This window comes from Phyllobates terribilis, unplaced genomic scaffold (genome assembly GCF_046119375.1).
Source record: "Phyllobates terribilis strain yellow unplaced genomic scaffold, ASM4611937v1 Scaffold_5__5_contigs__length_657084704, whole genome shotgun sequence".
Lineage (NCBI taxonomy): Eukaryota > Metazoa > Chordata > Amphibia > Anura > Dendrobatidae > Phyllobates > Phyllobates terribilis.
In genome coordinates, this window is record NW_027362765.1 from 23184485 (window position 1) to 23206893 (window position 22409).

Genomic DNA, 22409 nt, shown 5'->3' on the forward strand with positions numbered 1-22409 from the left:
TACCACAGTAATGCAGTATGCAGAGAAATTGCTTTTCTCCTATGAAGCTCAGCCTTCATGTTCAATTCCACTTGCAGATTCTAGAAGTTGTCACATGATCACAAGTATGAAACTCTATGTATGACTCTAGTCATCATGTGCCCACAAGTATGAAAGTCACATACTTGTGATCACTTGACAACTTCTTCAACCGGCAAGCAGAGCCAAATCCTAATGCTGCTTATATTGCACACTGCTAGGATTTGTCAGACTGCACTGCTACTTGATGAAAATTTATTTGGGTGTACAACCCCTTTTATGATCAGTATGATAGCATTATTCTTCCACTATTAGTCTGATTAGTCATGGCATAGCGGTATTTAATCTTATATAGCCGTATTATAGTTAATATTGGTAGTAACTTTACTTCCTCCATGCAGGATAATATTTGTAATAAAGACCCCCATCTTGGGAGGGTGGGGAGCAGCATAGGCCTGTGTGCTTTCAAATGGCAGGGCATAATTTCAAAAATTCCAATCTGCTAAACTCTTTTTTTGCTTCAGTATTTAACAAGAAAATCCCATGACAGGCGATATGATCAGTGATACTAGATATTGTCCACTAAATGTATCACTAAAGTAGGCAAATCCCTGGACTCGGATGGCATACACCCCTGAGTACTGCAGGAATTAAGTAGAGTGAAAGACCATTATTTTTAATATTTACGGATTCCATAATAACAAGGCCTGTACCAGAGGACTGGCACATGGTAAATGCTTTGTGAATATTCAAAAGGGGAAAAAAATCTGAGCCTGGAAATTATAGGCCAGTAAGTTTAACCTCTTTTTGGGTAACATCCTTGAGGGTTTCCTAAGAAATGCTATCCCAGAGTATCTCAATTAAGAATAACCTCATGACCCAGCATCAACATGGTTTTATGAGGGATCGTTCCTGTCAGGCTAATCTGATCAGCTTCTATGAGGAGGTAAGTTCCAGACTGGACCATTTAATTTCAGTGGATGTTGTCTATATGGACTTTTCAAAGGCGTTTGATATGGTGCCACACAAAAGGTTGGTATATAAAATGAGAATAATGGGACTATGGAAAAATATGTGTAACTGGGTAACAACTAGCTCAGTGATAGGAAACAAATGGTAGTTATTAATGGAACACATTCAGATTGGGTCACAGTTAACAATGGGGTACCACAGGGGTCAGCATTTGTCCCTCTTCTTTTTAGCATATTTATTATTAACCTTGTAAAGGGCATGCAGAGTAGAATTACAATATTTGCAGATTATACTAAACTCTGCAGGGTAATCAACACAAAGAGGGATAGTTTAATATTACATAAGGATGAATGTAAGCTGGGGCTTGGGCTGACATAGCAATTGAAGTTTAATGTAGATAAATGTAAGGTTATGCACTTGGGCAGAGGAAATAAAATGTATAATTATGAATTAAATTGTAAAACATTGGGTAAAACTATCACTGTAAACGACTTGGGTGTATGGGTGAACGGCAAACTCCATTTTAGTGATCAGGGTCAGGCAGCTGCTGCCAAGGCAAATAATATAATGGGATGCGTTAAAAAAAGGAATAGATGCTCATGACGAGAACCTAGTTTTGCCTCTATACAAGTGACTAGTGCGGCTACACTTTGTGTACAATTTTGGTCTCCGGTGTATATGAAGGACACAACTGAACTAGAGCGGGTGCAGAGAAGAGCGACCAAGGTTATTAAGGGAATGACTGGACTGGAATACCAAGACAGGTTATTAAACTTAATGTTTTTCAGTTTGGAAAAATGAAGGCTTAGGGGCGATCTTATTACAATGTACAAATAAATGTGATAGTACAGCGATCTGTATAATGATCTTTTAACACTGCGACAGGGACAATGGGGAATCCTCTACATCTAGAGGAAGATTCTAGACGAAGATTCTTTAATGTAAGAGCAGTGAGACTATGGAACTCTCTGCCACATGATGTTGTAATGATTAATTCACTACTAAAATTCAAGAAGGGCCTGGATGCCTTTCTTGAAAAGTATAATATTACAGGTTATGGGCACTAGATTCTGTGATGGGACGTTGACCAAGGGAACTAATTTGATTGCCGAATGTGGAGTCGGAAAGGAATTTTTCCCCTAATATAGAGCTATAAGTGTCTGCTCTTAAGGTTTTTGCCTTCTCCTGTCTTAACACGTTAGGCTATGGGTTGAACTGCATGAACTTAGGTCTACCTTCAACCTTAAAAGCTAAAAACATAAACAATGAAAAATAGACACTTATTTCCTTTTTTTGCTCACATTTTCCCCCGATATCAATCAATAAAAAAATAGGAATATAAAAATGACAGAAAATTTAAACCACATGTATTGCAATAAAAAGTAAAAAAAAATGTAAATATCTAAACAAAATTTTTTTAGAGCCATTAAAAGCGCAGGTATGATAAAAAACGAAAATCAGCTCGGTCAGCAATGGGGGAAAGTGTCCTGATCTGGTTACTTTGTATTGGGAAGTTTGTTTTCCTCAGAAGAAATGGAAAAATCCTGTCCGTTTTCCTCCTAGAAATTGTAACATTCTCTCTTGTTTATCTCTTCCATAATAACTCTGCTTTCCATCACCTGTCTTATCTATTGCATTTTTTGTGTGTCTTATTGTGTATAAATATGTGACTCTTCAGATTTTGCGTTATAAACCTGATGAAGAGACCTGCGTAGTCTCGAAAGCTTGCAATTTGTTACCATCTTTTCAGTTAGTCATTAAAAGGTATCAACCACTGAGGACTCTCAAATCTAAATATTTACTGGCTAACACGGTACAAGAATATATATTTTCCCTATAAGATTCTCTCTCTGTCCGACTGAGGTAAGATGAACAATTCTCTATCTCCGTCTGCCTCAGATTAATGGAGGATGTTCTCTTTCTTTTCCTCTCACAAACAGTGAATATTCTCTCTGGTTTTCTCTCAGGTAAATGGCGAATGTTCAGTCAGACGACAATAATGGATTCTCTCTTTTCTCCTGACAGGATTGACATCTATTCTGTTTCCTCACTTCTCTAGTCTCACACCCGGGTGTTTATGGGAGATGTAGTCCTTTCTCATTCAGATTTATGTACAGCAGAGAAAGAACAAGTGAAGTCCTTTCCCTCCACTGAATGTTTATGACAGGACTCCGGTCACATCTGGTCTGCAGAAATAACTGGCTCCCTGCTGTTATATATACTCCTCCCCGATCACATGACTGTGACCTCATCACAGGTCCTGTGCGCACAGAACAGCCATATATGTTGTGTTCGGCTCTGCAGGTGGAGGTATGTGGAGAGACCCCAGTACTGGGCGCAGGGGGCATTACACCTTTCCGTGCCGAGCAGTCACTTCCTTCTGTGATGTAGCTGTATGTGATGCTTGATTGTTGCTGGAAGAGTTCAGGTTTTTAATTGCGACTCTTTAGCATTTTTATTAACTATCCTTTTTTGCATTGGTTTTTTTTTTTTTTCAAGCAAATGGGAAATAAACTGCAGTATTTGGCAATGGCCACTAAACAATATAGGGGGCTGGTGTGATCCTCTCCATATATTTCTTACATCTGATCACTGCTGATCGGTCAGACCCCAACCGAGCTCATGTTGATGACCTATCTAGAGATATGTCATCTGTGTGTGAGTTTTGTTATAATTTTTTCATCTTTTATAACATTTTCATATGAATATGCTACAGTATGTTATATACTCCAAACTTTATATCTGTGCTAATAAGCATAAAACCATAACCCTGATCCCTATCATGTAACCCAATCTTTCCAATAATTGTATTATTACATGGGGTCTTTACAGTGTTACATATTCTTCCCATTCAGGTCTCTAAAATATTGAATCCTTTAAGTGGAGATCTTCTATAGAAGAGAATTTTTCTGATTGACTCCTCAATTATGGAAAGGAACAATGACAAGATAGCAGAGAAGATATTACACCTCACCCTAGAGATCCTCTCCCGGCTTACTGGAGAGGTGAGAGATTCTGATGATGTCACATTACATCATTCTTATCTATGGGAATAACAGATGAACAGAACTGGAGAGGTGAGGACTCTGGAAATGTCTATAGCGAGATGTATTAATGTGTCTCTCCATAACCAGGATTACACAGTAGTGAAGAAGACCTCTAGTGAGCACTGTCAGGACCCTGTGTCTGAGGGATGGAGAAGATCCCTGAGCCCAATCACGGAGCCTCCACCTCACCCCCTTATACATGAGGACATCAAGGACCAGAAGATCCTTGAACTCACCTACAAGATGATTGAGCTGCTGACTGGAGAGGTGACACTGCTGGGAATGCTGGGACATTATACTGTAACGCTATGAAGGGATCGAGGGGATGACTGTATCATTGTATGTGTCAGGTTCCTATAAGGTGTCAGGATGTCGCCATCTATTTCTCCATGGAAGAGTGGGAGTATTTAGAAGGACACAAAGATCTGTACAAAGATGTAATGATGGAGGTTCCCGAGCCCCTCACATCACCAGGTAATAGACAGGACTAAATACACACTGCCTATAATTATCTGTATGTAAAGAATGAATTCAGTCCCTGTATGTGTTTCCTCCAGTTCTATCCAGTAAGAGGACAACACCAGAGAGATGTCCCCCTCCTCTTCTTCCACAGGACTGTAAACAAGAAGAACCCGATGTTACTCAGGATCATCAGGTAGATGGAGAGAAGGTGTCATGAGATCTCCTCTATGATGTGTAGATGGCTGTGAAGGTCTTGTGTTCAGTCTTGTTTTATCCACCAGTATTATATGTTTTATACTTGTGTAATGAGAACGGTGGAGATGGCAGGATTAGAACTGATCGTAGATGTGACTTCTCCATCTGTCTCTGACTTTTACAATTTGTTTCAGGGTGAAGATCTGACCCATATTAATACTATAGAGACATATGTGAGGGGTGATGAGTGGTGTAAAGTGGAGATTCCTGCCGATAACTACCCAGGTGAGTAGTAACCACTAAATTATAGAAAAATCACAGATTCCTCTCGTGGCAATATATATACTGTATATTGTGGTAGAACGGTTCACTCGGTTCCTTAATGAGGTAGTCACAGGAATGCTTTCCGTTTAAATTTTCAACTGGTTTATTAAAACAAAATAAATAGACATATTCAGTCTTCTTGACATAAACAAAAAGAATAGCACTCACTATAGTCCTTGTAACTGGGGGGATGTGCCTGCACACGAAAACAGGTTTCAGCTCTGTTTAACAATAGGCCAGCTCTGGAGGTTAGCACCTCCAAAGTACACAGCACACTCAATTAGTCAAAAGGCTGTGTATTTACCTTCTGGACCACACCCTGGGGTGGCGATATGGTGGACAGCCTCTTTTTCTACGATGGCATAATTCTTTTCACAGGAGGAGAGTTTCCTACTTAGGTACAGGATTGGAAGTTTCTCACCATCTATTTCCTGGGACAACACTGCTCCCAACCCGACCTCTAAGGTGTCTGCCTGGACCATGAACTCCATCTCTGCTTTGGAAGACGACTTGGCCATTGACGACTTTGTGCCCTTAAGGAAGTCAGTCAGGGGGCAGCTATCATGGTGAAATTCAGAGTAAACCACAGATCGTATCCCACAATTCCCAGAAACGCCCTAACCTGTTTCTTTCAGATCGGTTGAGGCCAATTTTGGATCGCTTCTACTTTGTTCATTTGAGGCTTTATTTTGCCCCTCCTGACAACATAGCCTAAGTATTTGGCCACCTCCTTCCCCAGGGTGCACTTCTTTTGGTTTATGGTAAACTCCGCCTTCCTCAGCGCATCCAGTGCCGCCTGTACCTTCTGCAGATGACTTCCTCCAATCCAGGCTGAAGATCACAGTATCGTCCAGGTAAGCTGCGGCGTACTACTTGTGAGGAGATAGTATCCCGTCTATGGCCCTCTACAAAATGGCTGGGGATCCCTGCAGCCCTAAAGGCATTCTAGTGTATTGGAAGCAACCGTCAGGTGTAGAGAAGGCCGCCTTCTCCTTGGCACTTTGGGACAGGAGAATTTGTCAGTACCCTTTCTTTAGATTAAGGGTGATGATGTATCTGGCTGACCCTATCCTCTCAATGAGTTTATCGACCCGGGGCATTGGATATGTGTCAAACTTGGACACTTCATTCAGATTCTTATAATTGTTGCAAAAATGCCATTCTCCATCAGGCTGTTGCATAAGGATAATGGGGCAGGACCAGCCGCTCTTTGACTCCTTAATGATGCCCAGGCTCAGCATTTTCTGGGCCGGCGACAGTGTCTCTGCCACTGTGACATCTTCGACCTTGGCTTCAGGATGGGCCTCCAGGCACATATTTTCCACTGGTTTCCGGCCTTGCCACAACAAACAGGTTGATGTGGTACGTATACCTGGAACGGTTTTCTTCTCCCTGGCTGGTGCACCTTGTGGTTGACGTCACTCAGCCTTTCAACCACTTCTTGGTTGGAATCAGCACTAAGACCCGATCTCCAGGGTTAAACTGTCTCAGCCTTGCCGACTGATTGTAGACTCTTGCCTGGGCTTCTTGTGCTTGAAGGAGGTTCTCTTTCACAATTGACATCACCTTTGCAATTCTCTCCTGCATCTGGGACACATGTTCGATGATGCTTCGGTATGGTGTAACCTTTGCTTCTCAGGTCTCCATTGCAATATCCAGAAGTCCCTGAGGGTGCTGGCGGTACAACAACTCAAACTGTGAAAACCCCATAGAGGCCTGTGGAACTTCCCTAATAGAAAACAGCAAGTACAGAAGTAGGCAATCCCATTCTTGGCCATCCTTCTCCACGACCTTCTTGAGCATGGATTTCTGGGTCTTATTGAACCTCTTCACCAGATCGTTCATCTACGGATGGTACACCGGAGTCCTGAGTTGTGTAATCTGGAGAGCCTTACACAACTCCCTCATCACTTTGGACATGAAAGGAGTTCCTTGGCCAATCAGGATCTCCCTTGGCAGGGTCATGTGGGAAAAAATATGAACTAGCCTTCGGGCTATACTTTGGAAGAGAAGTTTCTCAGTGGTACCACCTCCGGGTACCGTGTTGCTTAGTCCAAGACCACCAGGATATAATGGTGCATTCTGGCCTACTTAACTAGGGGTCCTACAGGATCCATGGCAATTCTGTCAAATGGGACCTCTATAATGGGTAATGGCACTAGGGGACTATGGAAGTGAGAAACTGGAGCAGTTAGCTGACAGGTGGAACAGAATCAGCTATAGTTAACAATTTCCTTGTGACATCCAGGCCAGTAGAACCTCTGGAGGACCCGCTCTTGGATTTTGTCTACACCCAGATGCCCACCCAAGACATGAGAATGGACCAGGTCTAGCACCCTACGCCTATAGGGTCCCGGTACTAACAGTTTCCCTATTACCTCCCTCCTCAGTTTAGTAACACGGTATAGCAAGTCCTCATTTACTGCAAAGTATGCAAACCTGGTGTTGGTACCTGGCTCTTGAGCAACCCCATTTAGAACAGTAACATTATCAAATGCCCCTTTTAAGACAAGGTGCTTCATTTGAGCAGTCCCAAAATTCCACCTACAAAACCCAAACTCAAGAATATCAGCCTCATGGGTCTCCGTCTTGCCCTCGTCACCAGCAAAGATACACAGAGGGAACTCATTCACCTCCAACTGCAATGGGCATTCTTCATGGTCGAACCGGCTCTCATTTGAGTAACTTGGCACTCCCACCTTTCGCCATAAGTATCAGAATAAGCTAAAGTCCCGCCTTATTATAATGGGGTGTTTCAGGTCCTTGACCACCCTGACCTCATGGGATTCAGTGCTACAATTTGTTTCTATGTTTACTCGACAATCCTTCTGGGGATCTACTGGTGAGGGAGTGTGGCCCTTAAGAGGGTCACTAGTCCCCTGGTGTCCAAGAGACCAGATACCAGTGCTCCATTTATCATCACGGGACATGTCTGCTGTGCCTTCCCGGGTTGACAGTCCATAGTGCAGGTCGAATAAGCGTAATACGAACCGCGCTGCCCTAGGCTGCAGTTCATCGGTTTGGGGGACATTGGACAATGAGCCGCTACGTGCTCTGGACCCTGACACCTCCAAAAAATTAAGTCCTTAACACCTACCCTCGGCAACCCCTCAGCGGGCCCTTGTTACCTACAGGCCAGCTATTTAAAACTGTGGTTTTCCATCACACGTATCACATATCACTGCGGTTCAAATCCAACCATTTGTAGTGAACGTGGACAATATTGTCCTCCATTTAAAATAGGCAAGGGGCATGGCAAGGGACGGGGAATTGGATGTAATGGTGATGATGGTGCATGCAGAGGCCGAGGCCGTGGGCTAGCTGAAATTGTACCACAACAAACACCCACATCTTCTCGCTTGACCTTCCTGTCCCAATTAATAGAGGACTGCAGAACACCACTATTGAACACAGAGCAGTGTGAAAAGGTTATTGGTTGGATAGCAGATAATGCTTCCAGTCACTTAGCCACCACCACCACCCTGTGTTCCACACGGTCAAGTCTCAGAAGCCGTGAGTCAGGACTGCATATTTCTCACCCTAATCCTCCTTCCTCCTACCATGCCTAGTGCCCGGAGACAACTGATTCCACACTTGGACACTCAGAAGAGCTGTTCACTTTTCCATTTATAGATTCAGGCCTCTCGACCAGTCCACTTTAAGTGGGGCAAGAGGAGATCGCATGTAGCGATGCCCAAATATTTGAGCAGCCACGGTAACACGAAGGCGACGGTGGGAAACTGTCAAAAGAGGTGAACGATGATGAGACACAATTGCCATCAAGTCAGGAGGAGGGCCAGGGTGCGGAAATGGAAGACGAGGTGGTGAATGATATCGTAACTGACCCAACCTGGCAGGAGGACATACAGAGCAAGGACAGCAGCACACAGGGGAAGGGAGGCATAGCACCACAACAGGTAGGAAGAAGCAGTGTGGTGGTCTCAGACAGAAGGCGAGCAACCGTTCCTCGTAACATCAACACATTGGAAGTTGCCAGTACTACTGTTAGGCCTTCCAGATTCTGGTTGTTTTTTAAAGACTCTGCCGATAACCCCAAAAAGGCCATTTGCACCACCTGCCAAGCCACCATCAGCAGGAGTAGCAAAACTACAAGCCTGACCACCACCAGCATGATCAGGCACATGGCAGCAAAGCACCCGACTAAGTGGGCCGAACTCCAGGGTCCAGGAACAGTTTCTGCGGGTGGCACCACTGCTTCCGCTGTTGTGCGTGCAAGCCAATCTTCTGTCTTTGGCGCATACGAAGATGTCTCCTGCCCTGCACCTTGTCGTTGCACACTCTCTACTAGCACCATCAGCAAGCAGCGCAGTGTTCAGTTGTCCCTACCCCAGTCCTTGGAATGCAAGCGCAAATATGCAGCCAACGCCCCACAGTACCTAGCCGCCACTATTTCTCCCGGTGTGCCGTACCCGCATTACACGAGCACGTGTTCCACAACATTAGCCGTGCCCTCAACAATGCAGTTACTGGAAAAGTCCACCTAACCATGGACACGTGGACAATTGCTTGTGGGTAGAGACGGTACATCTTGCTGACGGCACACTGGGTTAACATAGTGGAAGCCGGGACCCAGTCGGACCTTGGGATGGAACACGTTCTCCCGACTCCATGAATTGCGGGCCCTGGGTCAATCAGGGTTGCCCCCACATTCTACATCTCCTGCACCTCCTCCTCATCTTCAGCATCCATCTCCGAAATGACCACATCAGTCTCAAGCTGGAAGCACTGCAGCACTGCCTCGGCCAAGCGGCAACAGGCTGTGCTGAAGCTAATATGCTTAGGTGACAAACCACGCAATGCTGAAGAGTTGTGGACAGCTCTGAAAGAGCAGCCAGATCTGTGGCTGACACCGCTGAACCTACAGCCAGGCATGGTCGTGTGTGACAATGGTCGGAAACTGGTGGCGGCTCTGAGGGGAGGCGAGCTCACACATGTGCCATGCCGGGCCCATGTGCTTAACCTCGTGGTTTAGCGGTTTCTCAAAACCTACCCAAAGCTGCCGGATCTGCTTGTCAAAGTATGCCGCCTGTGTGCCCATTTTAGAAAGTCACCTACAGCTTCCACCGCCCTTGCCATTTTTCAGCAGCATTTGCAGCTTCCGGCTCACCGACTGATGTGTCCCCACGCGTTGGAACTCTACATTGCAGATGTTGGGAAGGATTTGTGAGCAAAAGAGGGCAGTTGTTGACTACCAGCATCAACAAGGCCGTCGGTATTCAGTTCAGACTCCACACATAAGACTTTAGAAGTGGACATGGATGTCAGACATCTGTACCATCCTCCAAAACTTTGAGGACTCCACCAAGATGGTGAGCGGCGATAACGCCATAATTAGCATCACCATCCCGCTTCTCTGTCTTCTGAAACGCTCTCTCCTCACAATCAAAGAGGATGCATTGCAGGCGGAGCACGATGAGATGGAGCAAGGAACCATACAGGGTGATTATACACAGCCCAGCCTCATCTCATCCCAACGTGGAACGTGGATTGGGTGACAGTGAGGAAGAGGAGGAGGAGAAGGAGCTAGTTTCATGCGCACAACTACCTGCACAACTGTCATACCGTCTGTTCAGCGTGGATGGCCTGAGGACAGGGAGGAGGAGGAGAGCATGGTCAGTCGTCCTCTTGGTGAGGACACAGAAGTCTTGCCTGTTAGCAGTCTGGCAGTCATGGCTGAGTTTATATTACGCTGCCTTTCCCTTGACCCTCGTGTTCTCCAAATTTTGGGTGACAGTCATTACTGGTTGGTGACACTTCTAGACCCACGCTACAAGGAGAACTTTCTATCTCTTATTCCCGAGACGGAAAGGTCTACTAAAATGGAGCAGTACCAGAAGGCCCTTGTTGCGGAATTATTAAAAAAATTCCCATCTGAAAATGCTGGCGGCAGAGGTCACAGTTCATTAGACAACCAAGGAGTACAGGCGATAGAGACAACTCCAATCCAGCAGAGGCAGGGGAATACTGTCAAAGTTCTGGGACAGTTTTCTTAGACCCTCCCTTCTTTCAGGCCCTGAGGCGCGGGGTACTTTCACAAGGAGTGCAAAGTTTGGGAAGATGGTGAGGGAGTACCTTGCTGACCGTACTAATGTCCTTCGTGATTCCTTTGTGCTTTATAATTATTGGGTAGCCAAGCTGGACACGTGGCATGAACTGGCTCTCTATGCCTTGGAGGTCCTGGCCTGCCCTGCCGCTAGCATTTTGTCAGAGAGAAGGTTTTTAGTGCCGCTGGTAGAATTATGACTGATAAGCGCATCCGCCTGTCAATGGAAAATGGTGACAGGCTGACTCTTGTAAAAATGAACAAGGGCTGGATTGGGCCAGACTTCTCAACACCACCGAATGATAGCAGTGTAACCTAAACTCAATTCCAGTGTCTTTTTTTGGAAGGTCTATTCCCATGCACCTCTTCACACCTACACATGGGTATACGCTTCCTGATTTTGTCTATTTGCTCTTGTCCTCCTCCTTCTCCTCATCCTCCATCACCATATCATTCACCACCATATCTACCATATCACCTCCTCTAGGTGTCTTGCATCGGGCATTCGAGTTCCTCCAAATTTTTGCCAGCTTTTGCATTCACTGTATAGGCAAACACTATGAGAGACCCACTTCCTAATAATGGGAACATTGTTTTTAGGAGGCTCTCTGACCTCTACATCTCTTGCAAGGGGCATTGGAGTTCCTCCAAATTTTTGGCAGCCCTTGCAGTCACTGCATACGCAATAACAGTGTAGGAGACCCACTAAATGAGAACAACAAAGCATAGCCGGCTGATGGCTCTCTAACAATAGCGTGGGCCTACTGCTGGCCCTTTAAAAATAGCAATGGCCCTATAAAAATAGGCTTTGTGACTTTCAAAGTCCCTCCATCATAAATGAAACAGGATGTGTCTGATGATGTGTCACACACTACATGGCCAGATAAGGTTGTAAAATGTTAAAATGACATTTCCCAGTGAATGCATTTGTCTTGGTTGAAAGCAATGCAAAAGTGCAAAAACGCTACGTATGAACATAGCCCAAGGTGTGGAGGAGCATTTTTGTTTTTGCTTTTTTATTTTGCCTTATATACAAGTCATTACCCTGGAATGGATGTTCCTTAACATTTTTCCCAGGAAAATCAATTTTGGTTTAGTTTTTGTATGTTTTATTGTGAGTCTGTAAAAGTGGCGTAATACCGCTGACAACTTTGTTGACAGCAGTGACCTGCGAGTCAGAAATGCTTCCAGGGGTCTTCCCCATGCTGTTCCCATGTCATTTGAGCACTGTTCCCATCGATTTGGGCAATTTTTAGTCCCTCTGCAGACCGCCGGGGGGAGCCGCCGGAAAAATGCTCGAGTTTCCCATAGACTTACATTGGGCTCGTTGCTCGGGTCGAGCACACGAGTATTCCAATTTGCTCGACACAAGCATTTTAGTGCTCGTCCATCACTACAAATGAGAAGTTATTGAGACATTGACATTTTTTGTTGGGGTATACCCACCACTGTTTTCGGCTTTTGTTGCAATAACATTTTTGAGATGAGGAAATCACCAATGCATGCTGCTATTTAAAGGAAACCTGTCATGAGGATTTAGCCCTATAAAGTAAAAGCACGGCTCTAGTGGCGCTTTGATGCTGATTAATATGACACCTCACCTGATTTGAAGGGATCCACTGAGAGGTTGTTTAATCACCTTGTGAAGTTTTCAGAAAATGATATCTTCTGTGTTTAGGGGTGGCACGTGGGGGCAGGGTCCTTTTCTCCTTCTCCGTCTCCCCTCCACCAGTCTCTTTTGTTTCTTCTGCACTTCTCGATCTGCGCATGTGCCGCCTTTGCACCATTTTATTGAAATCCTGCACACAGGATGCTAGCTTCCACTGCACACGCATCACCCATACAATGATGGCGGCGGTGGCGCTGAACTTTAAAAAGGAGGCAGGTCATTGAATAATCAGTAACCTGCAGAAGAAACAGAAGAAACTGGTAGGGGACGGGCTGAGAAGGAAAAGAAGACCCTGCCTCCACGTCCTACCCCGAAGCACACAAGACTTCATTTTCTGAAAACTTCATAAGATGAGTATTAAACAACCACTCAGGTATCATATTAGTCAGCATCACAGCATCATTATAGCCATGCCTTTCGTTTATAGGGCTAAATCCTAATGACAGGTTTCTTTCAAATGCCCTACTTTCATGATAAAATATCACTGTAGCGTGAACTTTTTACATTTTCTAAAAATTTTGCCTGGAAGCCAACTTTTTGTGAATAGTATGTGTATATGTGTATATATATATATATATATATATATATATATATATATATATATATATATATATATATATATATATATATATATATATATATATATATATATAATATACAGTACAGACCAAAAGTTTGGACACACCTTCTCATTTAAAGATTTTTCTGTATTTTCATGACTATGAAAATTGTACATTCACACTGAAGGCATCAAAACTATGAATTAACACATGTGGAATTATATACTTAACAAAAAAGTGTGAAACAACTGAAAATGTGTCTTATATTCTAGGTTCTTCAAAGTAGCCACCTTTTGCTTTGATGACTGCTTTGCACACTCTTGGCATTCTCTTGATGAGTTTCAAGAGGTAGTCACCGGAAATGGTCTTCCAACAATCTTGAAGGAGTTCCCAGAGATGCTTAGCACTTGTTGGCCCTTTTGCCTTCACTTTGCGGTCCAGCTCACCCCAAACCATCTCGATTGGGTTCAGGTCTGGTGACTGTGGAGGCCAGGTCATCTGGCGTAGCACCCCATCACTCTCCTTCTTGGTCAAATAGCCCTTACACAGCCTGGAGGTGTGTTTGGGGTCATTGTCCTGTTGAAAAATAAATGATGGTCCAACTAAACGCAAAGCGGATGGAATAGCATGCCGCTGCAAGATGCTGTGGTAGCCATGCTGGTTCAGTATGCCTTCAATTTTGAATAAATCCCCAACAGTGTCACCAGCAAAGCACCCCCACACCATCACACCTCCTCCTCCATGCTTCACGGTGGGAATCAGGCATGTAGAGTCCATCCGTTCACCTTTTCTGCGTCGCACAAAGACACGGTGGTTAGAACCAAAGAACTCAAATTTGGACTCATCAGACCAAAGCACAGATTTCCACTGGTCTAATGTCCATTCCTTCTGTTCTTTAGCCCAAACAAGTCTCTTCTGCTTGTTGCCTGTCCTTAGCAGTGGTTTCCTAGCAGCTATTTTACCATGAAGGCCTGCTGCACAAAGTCTCCTCTTAACAGTTGTTGAAGAGATGTGTCTGCGGCTAGAACTCTGTGTGGCATTGACCTGGTCTCTAATCTGAGCTGCTGTTAACCTGCGATTTCTGAGGCTGGTGACTCGGATAAACTTATCCTCAGAAGCAGAGGTGACTCTTGGTCTTCCTTTCCTGGGGCGGTCCTCATGTGAGCCAGTTTCTTTTCAGCTCTTGATGGTTTTTGCAACTGCATTTGGGGACACTTTCAAAGTTTTCCCAATTTTTCGGACTGACTGACCTTCATTTCTAAAAGTAATGATTGGCACTTGTTTTTCTTGCCATAATACAAATTCTAACAGTCTATTCAGTAGGACTATCAGCTGTGTACCCACCAGACTTCTGCACAACACAACTGATGGTCCCAACCCCATTTATAAGGCAAGAAATCCCACTTATTAAACCTGACAGGGCACACCTGTGAAGTGAAAACAATTTCCGGTGACTACCTCTTGAAGCTCATCAAGAGAATGCCAAGAGTGTGCAAAGCAGTCATCAAAGCAAAAAGTGGCTACTATATATATATATATATATATATATATATATATATATATATATATATATATATATATATATATATATATATAGTGCAGACCAAAGGTTCGGACATACCTTCTCATTTAAAGATTTTTCTGTATTTTCATGACTGTGAAAATTGTACATTCACACTGATGGCATCAAAACTATGAATTAACACATGTGGAATTATATACTTAACAAAAAAGTGTGAAACAACTGAAAATATGTCTTATATTCTAGGTTCTTCAAAGTAGCCACCTTTTGCTTTGATGACTGCTTTGCACACTCTTGGCATTCTCTTGAGTGTGAATGTACAATTTTCATAGTCATGAAAATACAGAAAAATCTTTAAATGAGAAGGTGTATCCAAACTTTTGGTCTGTACTGTGTGTGTGTATATATAGATATATAGATATATATATATATCTATCTATGTATATATATAGATATATTTATATATATATATCTATATATATATATCTATATATATATATATATATATATATATATATATATATATATATATATATATATATATTAGAATATTATGTATGTGCCTTGTCTTTTTGAAGTATTTATAAATTACCAGTGGCTGCAGTGCTTTAATAAGGGTTGTCATTAAAGATGAGCGAATCGATTCAAGACAAATTTATTGAAATTTGCAGTTTCACAAAAATTTGAACATTTTGAAGTTCAATTCACTTTTTGCAAAAATAAATTTCCCAGTAGCATGTCAGACACTGCTGGAGCATCAATGAACAGGCCAATGTAATTCTGCGATGCCTTGCTGGCCTGCTCAAGATGACCTGCAACTGTGACATTTTGACATCTCTGCATTACCATACCTAGTACAGGGGAGTCAGTACTTGGGCAATCTGATTTCACTAGTTCCCAGTGAAGCACAATTTGTATGGCAGTGTCCTTTTCCATCTCCACAGTCGCTGGGTAAGTCTCTCTCTCCTGTAGAATAAGCTATTATGGTCGGCGAGGTTCTCGCTCTCTCCTGTAGACTGTAAGTTCTTATGGTCAGTGGGGTCCTCTCTTTCTCTTGTAGTGTATAAGCTCTTAGGACCAACGGGTTCCTCTCTCTCTCCTGTAGAGTATAATCTCTTATGGTCAGTGGGGTCTGCTCTCTCTTGCCTGTAAAGTTAATTCTCTTATCGTCAGTGGGGTTCTCTCTCTCGCCTCTCCTCACATATATTTTCTGAGCAATTTAAAGCTTTCCAGGATAGAGATTTGAGCAAATTTATTTCCAGCGAATCAAATTTTGTGGGAAAATTCCTCAAATTCAAACTCAAACTTCAAAAGATCCACTTACCCCTAGTTGCCATAATAAATAGCAGAAAAAAATAACCTAACAGCTCAGCCGTTATTTTCTCAAACTGACAACAAATAATTAATTAAAATCTGATAATATTTATATGCATCCTACCGCTGAAGTTGGATGACAGATTCCTCTAAAAAAAAGCATGCGACAAAATAAGACAAAATTTCTTGACCGGGAAGGTGTGGGGGTTCTTCAGATCTTTAAATTGAAGAGGACAATCTTGCAAGACTGCAGAAGTTTATATTACAAATTTTCCCGATTCTCATTCCCTGAACATCAATCGGGTTTCATTTTCTGGCGGCGCCATCAGCATCTGATACTACTGCAGCAGCCACGGTCAGTGCTTGAAAGAGCATGACTGGTACTGTAGGCAGGGACCTGAGTGTATCGATAAATAGAATAAGGCCTTACGTAATAAGATCATAAATCCATGCTTTCAGTTTGGCAGTAATTTAATCTAATGGCCACTACTCCCTGCTGATTCTCCTGGGTCTCTCTGCAGCATTTAAGGCTGTTGATCAACATCATCTCCTCCTCACTATGCTCTACTCTCTCGGCCTCAAACAAACTACTCTCTATTGGTTCTCCTTCTACCTTTTCTGACTGCTCCTTAATTATATCATTTGACAGCTTTTCTTCCTCTCCTCTTCCCCTTACTGTTGGGGTTTCTCAGGGTCCAGTCTTCGGTCCCCTTCTCTTCTCTGTAAACACTACCCTTATTGGACAAACTATCAGCAGATTTGGAGAAAGAGGGTGGGATGGGGTATACTCATGAGCCAAAAACCAAAGCAAACAAAGAAAGAAAACCCCTTAAAATGTAACTTTTATTAAATGTAGCTAAAAGTGTTCTAGTCAATATAACTAAAGACACAACCTATTAAAAGTATTTATAAATGTATTAGGGTAAGGGTACTGGGGTAAATATAGAGAGAAAATGCATACAGGAAAGCCCTAGGTTTCCCTAATATGCTGGTAACCTACCTGACACTGGAGGTTTAACACCCTAGCAATACGGTTTGGTGCCCCCGCTCCCCATTGGTTTTCCCTCTTATTATCCCCTCATATCACCTGCATCATATAAACATCTTCTGAATCCGACTTTTTTGAAACAGCAAAAACTCTTACGGTCACTCTTATTCATTCTTGTCTGGAATAGAGCAACTCTCTACTAATCGATTTCCCTTTTACCAAACCTTCTCCTCTTGTATACTTCGTGAATGCCGCAGCCAGTGTCGCATTCCTGTCCAGCTGTTACGCTGATGCCTCCACCTTGTGCCAGTGATTACAATGGTTACCCTTACTCTACAGAGTACAATACACAGTGCAGCCCTTCACAGTGTATTCAATATTTCTAACAGAAAAGAAAATCCATAGCTCTAACGGAACGTAAATCATTTTTTTTATGAATTGCCGAAAGTAGATTATAATGGAAGGACATTTCATAAAAGGCTTTTTCTTTTATCCTATCCTATAATTTGTTTACATTTCCTTTACAATTTTGAACTACTGAACCTATGAAGATGTTGGCTTCATTAACAAAATAAAAACTGCAGTAGAATAGCAGAAGCCATAACATTATTATCTCATGCTAATTTTAAGGTCTACTGTTAGATTGTGATCTGTTTTGTATCACTGCCTTAGTTAAAAAAAAAAAAAAAAAAATCTTGCTGCATACCTTGTATTTTGTATGCTCATTTTTAGACAGAAATTTTATAAAATATTATTATAAATTTTAGCTATTCAAAGATAATAAAAATCCATTTTATTCTTGGCAGATGACTGTCCCTGGAGATCAGAGGTGCAATGGATATCTTTAGATTGTAAAGCAGATGATCGTGGTCTCCCTCAAGATACATGTGAAGAGCATGCCATAATTTCAAATACAGCCCTTCACAGTAAAGATCTATCATCTGATCCTGTTGAACAGGTCCTATCTTCTGATTCACCACAGAAAGTTAAGAAAAATAAATGTCACAGAAGAGATGTCCTAAATCAAAGAGGTCACACATGGAAGAAGACATTTTCATGTCCAGAATGTGGAAAATGTTTTAAAGAGAAATCATTTCTTGCCAGACATCAGCGGACTCACACAGAAGCAAAGCCGTTTTCATGTTCAGAATGTGGAAAATGTTTTAGAGAGAAATCTGATCTTGTTAGACATCAACGGATTCACACGGGAGCAAAGCCATTTTCATGTTCAGAATGTGGGAAATGTTTTAGAGAGAAATCTGATCTTGTTAGACATCAGTATATTCACACAGGAGCAAAGCCATTTTCATGTTCAGATTGCGGGGCACTTTTTACCGCTAAATCATCTCTTGTTAAACATCAAAATGTTCATACTGGACTAAACCCATTTTCATGTATAGAATGTGGGAAATGTTTTAACCAGAAATCAAAACTTATTAAACATACGAAAATTCACACAGGGGAGAAGCCATTTTCTTGTAAAGAATGTGGGAAAAGTTTTAGAGAGAAATCAAATCTTTTTACACATCAAAGAATCCACACAGATGAAAAACCGTTTTCATGTTCAGAATGTGGGAAATGTTTTAGGGAGAAATCATATCTTGTTAAACATCAGCAGATTCACACAGGGGCAAAGCCGTTTTCGTGTTCAGAATGTGGGACACTTTTTACCGCTAAATCATTTCTTGTAAAACATCAAATAATTCACACTGGAGTTAAGCCATTTTCATGTTCTGAATGTGGAAAATGTTTTAACCGGAAAGAAAATCTTACTAAACATGAAAAAAGTCACAAAGGGATAAAACCATTTTCATGTGCAGAATGCGGGAAATATTTTAGACAGAAATCAAATCTCCTTATACATCAGAGAATTCACACAGGTGCAAAGCCGTTTTCGTGTTCAGAATGTGGGAAAAATTTTAATCAGAAATCGTGTCTTGTTTCGCATCAGAGAATTCATACAGGCGAGAAGCCATATTCGTGTTCAGAATGTGGAAAATCCTTTAAGCAGAAATCGTGTCTTCTTACACATCAGAAAACCCACACAGGGGTAAAGCCATATTCATGTTCAGAATGTGGGAAATGTTTTAAGAAGAAATGGAATCTTATTACACATCAGAAAATTCACACAGGGGAGAAGCCATATTTGTGTTCAGAATGTGGAAAAAGTTTTATTCAAAAATGGGGCCTTGTTACACATCAGAGAATTCACACAGGAGCAAAGCGGTATTCATGTTCAGAATGTGGGAAACAATTTAATGTTAAATCAAGTCTTGTTAAACATCAGAAAATTCACACAGGAGCAAAGTCATTTTCGTGTTCAGAATGAGGAAAATATTTTAACCAGAAATCATATGTTATTAACCATAAAAAAAGTTACACGGGGAAAAGTTGTTACCTTGTGAAGAATGTGCGAAATGTTTTATCGAAAAATCGATTCTTTTTAGACATTGGAGAATTCACAAGCGGTGAAAACGTTTTCATGTACAGAATGTTTGACCTGTTTTGCTCACAAATCACAACTTCTGAAACTTCAAAGGAAACATCCAGAGGTTCAATATCATCTATATAAACTCCTTACATCACTCATATCTAATACAATTTCCAATATGAGCTAAAAACAAATGGGAGAAGAATGTAGGTATGGCTAGTCAATAGAGAATGATCTTAGAATTAAATGAGTTATCCAGGACTTTGGGTTTTTTAGCTATGGGGCTAAGGACTTACCAGCCTGTTGTACCCTGTGATGATCTGTTCCAGATGAGAACAGTCAGGGACTGCTCCTGCCGGTGATGCTTTTGTTGACGTTACTTCGACAGAGCAGCTTCTCTTCTTTTCTGTCAACGGAGATTCACTGCCTGACTGTGGGGAGACGGCTGTCAGTCAGCATGACATCAGCAGTGACACCCTTTCGACAGACAGACCAGAAGAGAAAGAGTTACTCTGTTGACTTGAGGTCAAATGAAGCTGGAGAATCACTGCCTTAGCTAAAGCAGATCGTCGCAGGACAGAACAGGCAGGTAGTTAGCAACTACTTGCTGGTAAATACTTAGCTTCATAGCCAAAAAAGCGAAAGTCCCGGATAACCCCTTTAATGCCAAAATTATCTCTATGCGAAGAGCAGAGGCAATCATAACTTATACATAGGAAATGTAAGAACTCAGCTTTCTTCGCAATGTAGGGATTCGTTCTTATGTTAACTAATATGAAAAATCCACATGTTATAGAAGTGCCGATATATAAGCACTTTTTGGAAGAGAATTGTCATTATAAATAAGGTATATATTATAAATTGACAAGCAGACACTAAAACTTGCATCTAGAGTCTGTTAGAAGATAAAATGCTGTATGATCCAATTCAGACAGGGAGATCAGATATATTATTTTACTCTAGGAAGCATATTACATCCCACTGGATAGAGGCATCACCCCCAGTCACAGAGGCTAGGACAAAGCTAAATTAAGTAATCAGGATATTTATAAAGTAAATTACATAAATTTGAAAATATATGAGATTCGCTAACTAAATTCTCCTGGTATGCGATCGAATATATGTGAAAGGATGTTTGAACATCGTATAATGTAGTTCCTTAGTCATATAATGTAGTTGCCCTATTACATTCAGGTGTAGATATTGCGTTAAAATCTGGTATATCATATGACTTCTGTGTAATGGACTTCTGGATATTATTATCGAGGGTTGTGGGTCAGGTAATAAAAATTACCAACTCCTGATTGCTAATGTTCAGTGCAGCTGGACTATGTATAGTCATCAAGAACATTCGGGACTCCTTTCCTGGGGGGGTGCAAGGGATGGGGGTCGTGTTTGTTTTCTTTCTGTATGTTTATGAAAATCTAGAAAATGTTGCAAATGGTTAATATAAATGATCTGATTATAAAAAAAGATACAATAGTTATAGTGATTAAAGGGAAAGCAATTTAGAAAAATAAATGTTGGTTAAAGGATTATTCCCTATATTGCAATATTTTTCACAAAGCACAGTATATGTAGACTAAGTCCAACATAACGTTTATTTCTTATTTCTTTTTTTTTTCATTTCTATCCGCCCCTCTGTGCATCCAGCTTCACAAAGCTAAATAGGCTGTCCTATTCTTCCTGTACTAAAACTACACTTTCCAGCAGCACCCTGCTCCTCAGTGCTTCAGACCCCTCCCTTCCTCTCCTGTGTGTACCTGGCAAGCTCTACCACTTTGAGCTATCATCAACCTTATCTGAATGTAGAATTCACCTTATGCTCTTGCACAGTATTCTGCTTGGTTGGTTTCATGTTTTACTATTAGTATTAGTTTAGGGTTTTTTTTGCATCATTGTTAGCTGGTTTTTAGCAGAGCTCAACTCTCCTGCTTTTTCTGCAACAGAGCTTTTAGTAACTAAGGCGGAACATCAAGATATTTGGGGGGGGTTTTATCCCAAAACATAAAAAAAGCTTTTATGTTCTTTTTTTGGTCAGTCATGGTTTACAATTTACATATTTCTTCTTCTGGAATTGTGTACATTGACTGTAACTGAGGAAAATGTGGCCTGTTCTTTTAGATGTTCATCTGGGATCTTTTATGCTTTTTTGGATAAGTCGACTTTGTGCTAGTAGGTTGGCCAATCTGAAATATTAAAGTGTGACAAAAATAAAATGGCAGAAACTACCGGAAGTGAGATTGTTGTTACCAATCATTAATAAAGCCTTTCAAACTTAAATTCTTCTGTTTGGAATTTATTTTATTTGGATTTTTATATTTGAAACATTATTTCATTTTTAGAAGGGAATCTGTCACTGAGTTCTTGCTACCTCATCATTAGTTAATCAGACCAGTATGTATAGTTTTTAATTCATGCCAATACCCTGTATATCTGTGAACAGTGGGCACGGTCTGTCTAATGAGTGTGGCTGACAAATTTATACACCAATGGTAATTTTAAATGCTTACTGCATATACCTCTGAACTACCAATAAAGATATATAGGGGTATTGTCATGAATTAAAAACTATACATACTGGTCTGATTAACTAATGATCTACCCTTATTTATAAGATTTTAGTAGCTATTGTGATCCAGTCTAGATTATTATCTGGACTGGTTGGACCATAACTAAACAAGAGTGGATATTATATCCCCTAGCAATAATTTAATTTCATCTAAGAAGGTAGATATTCCAAAATGCGATGTCTCATTATGGGGATCCTATACAACTAATACTGAGAATCCATAGCCTGACTTATTAATTTTTAGGGACTATGGTCAGGAATCCTAATTGAC

General features: G+C 41.5%; 1 pseudogene; it reads left to right on the forward strand.

Moving 5' to 3' along the window:
• Positions 1-3273: 3273 nt before the first annotated feature.
• The window catches only part of LOC141271388 (uncharacterized), a 117575-nt pseudogene continuing 98439 nt past the window's right edge, over positions 3274-22409 (forward strand).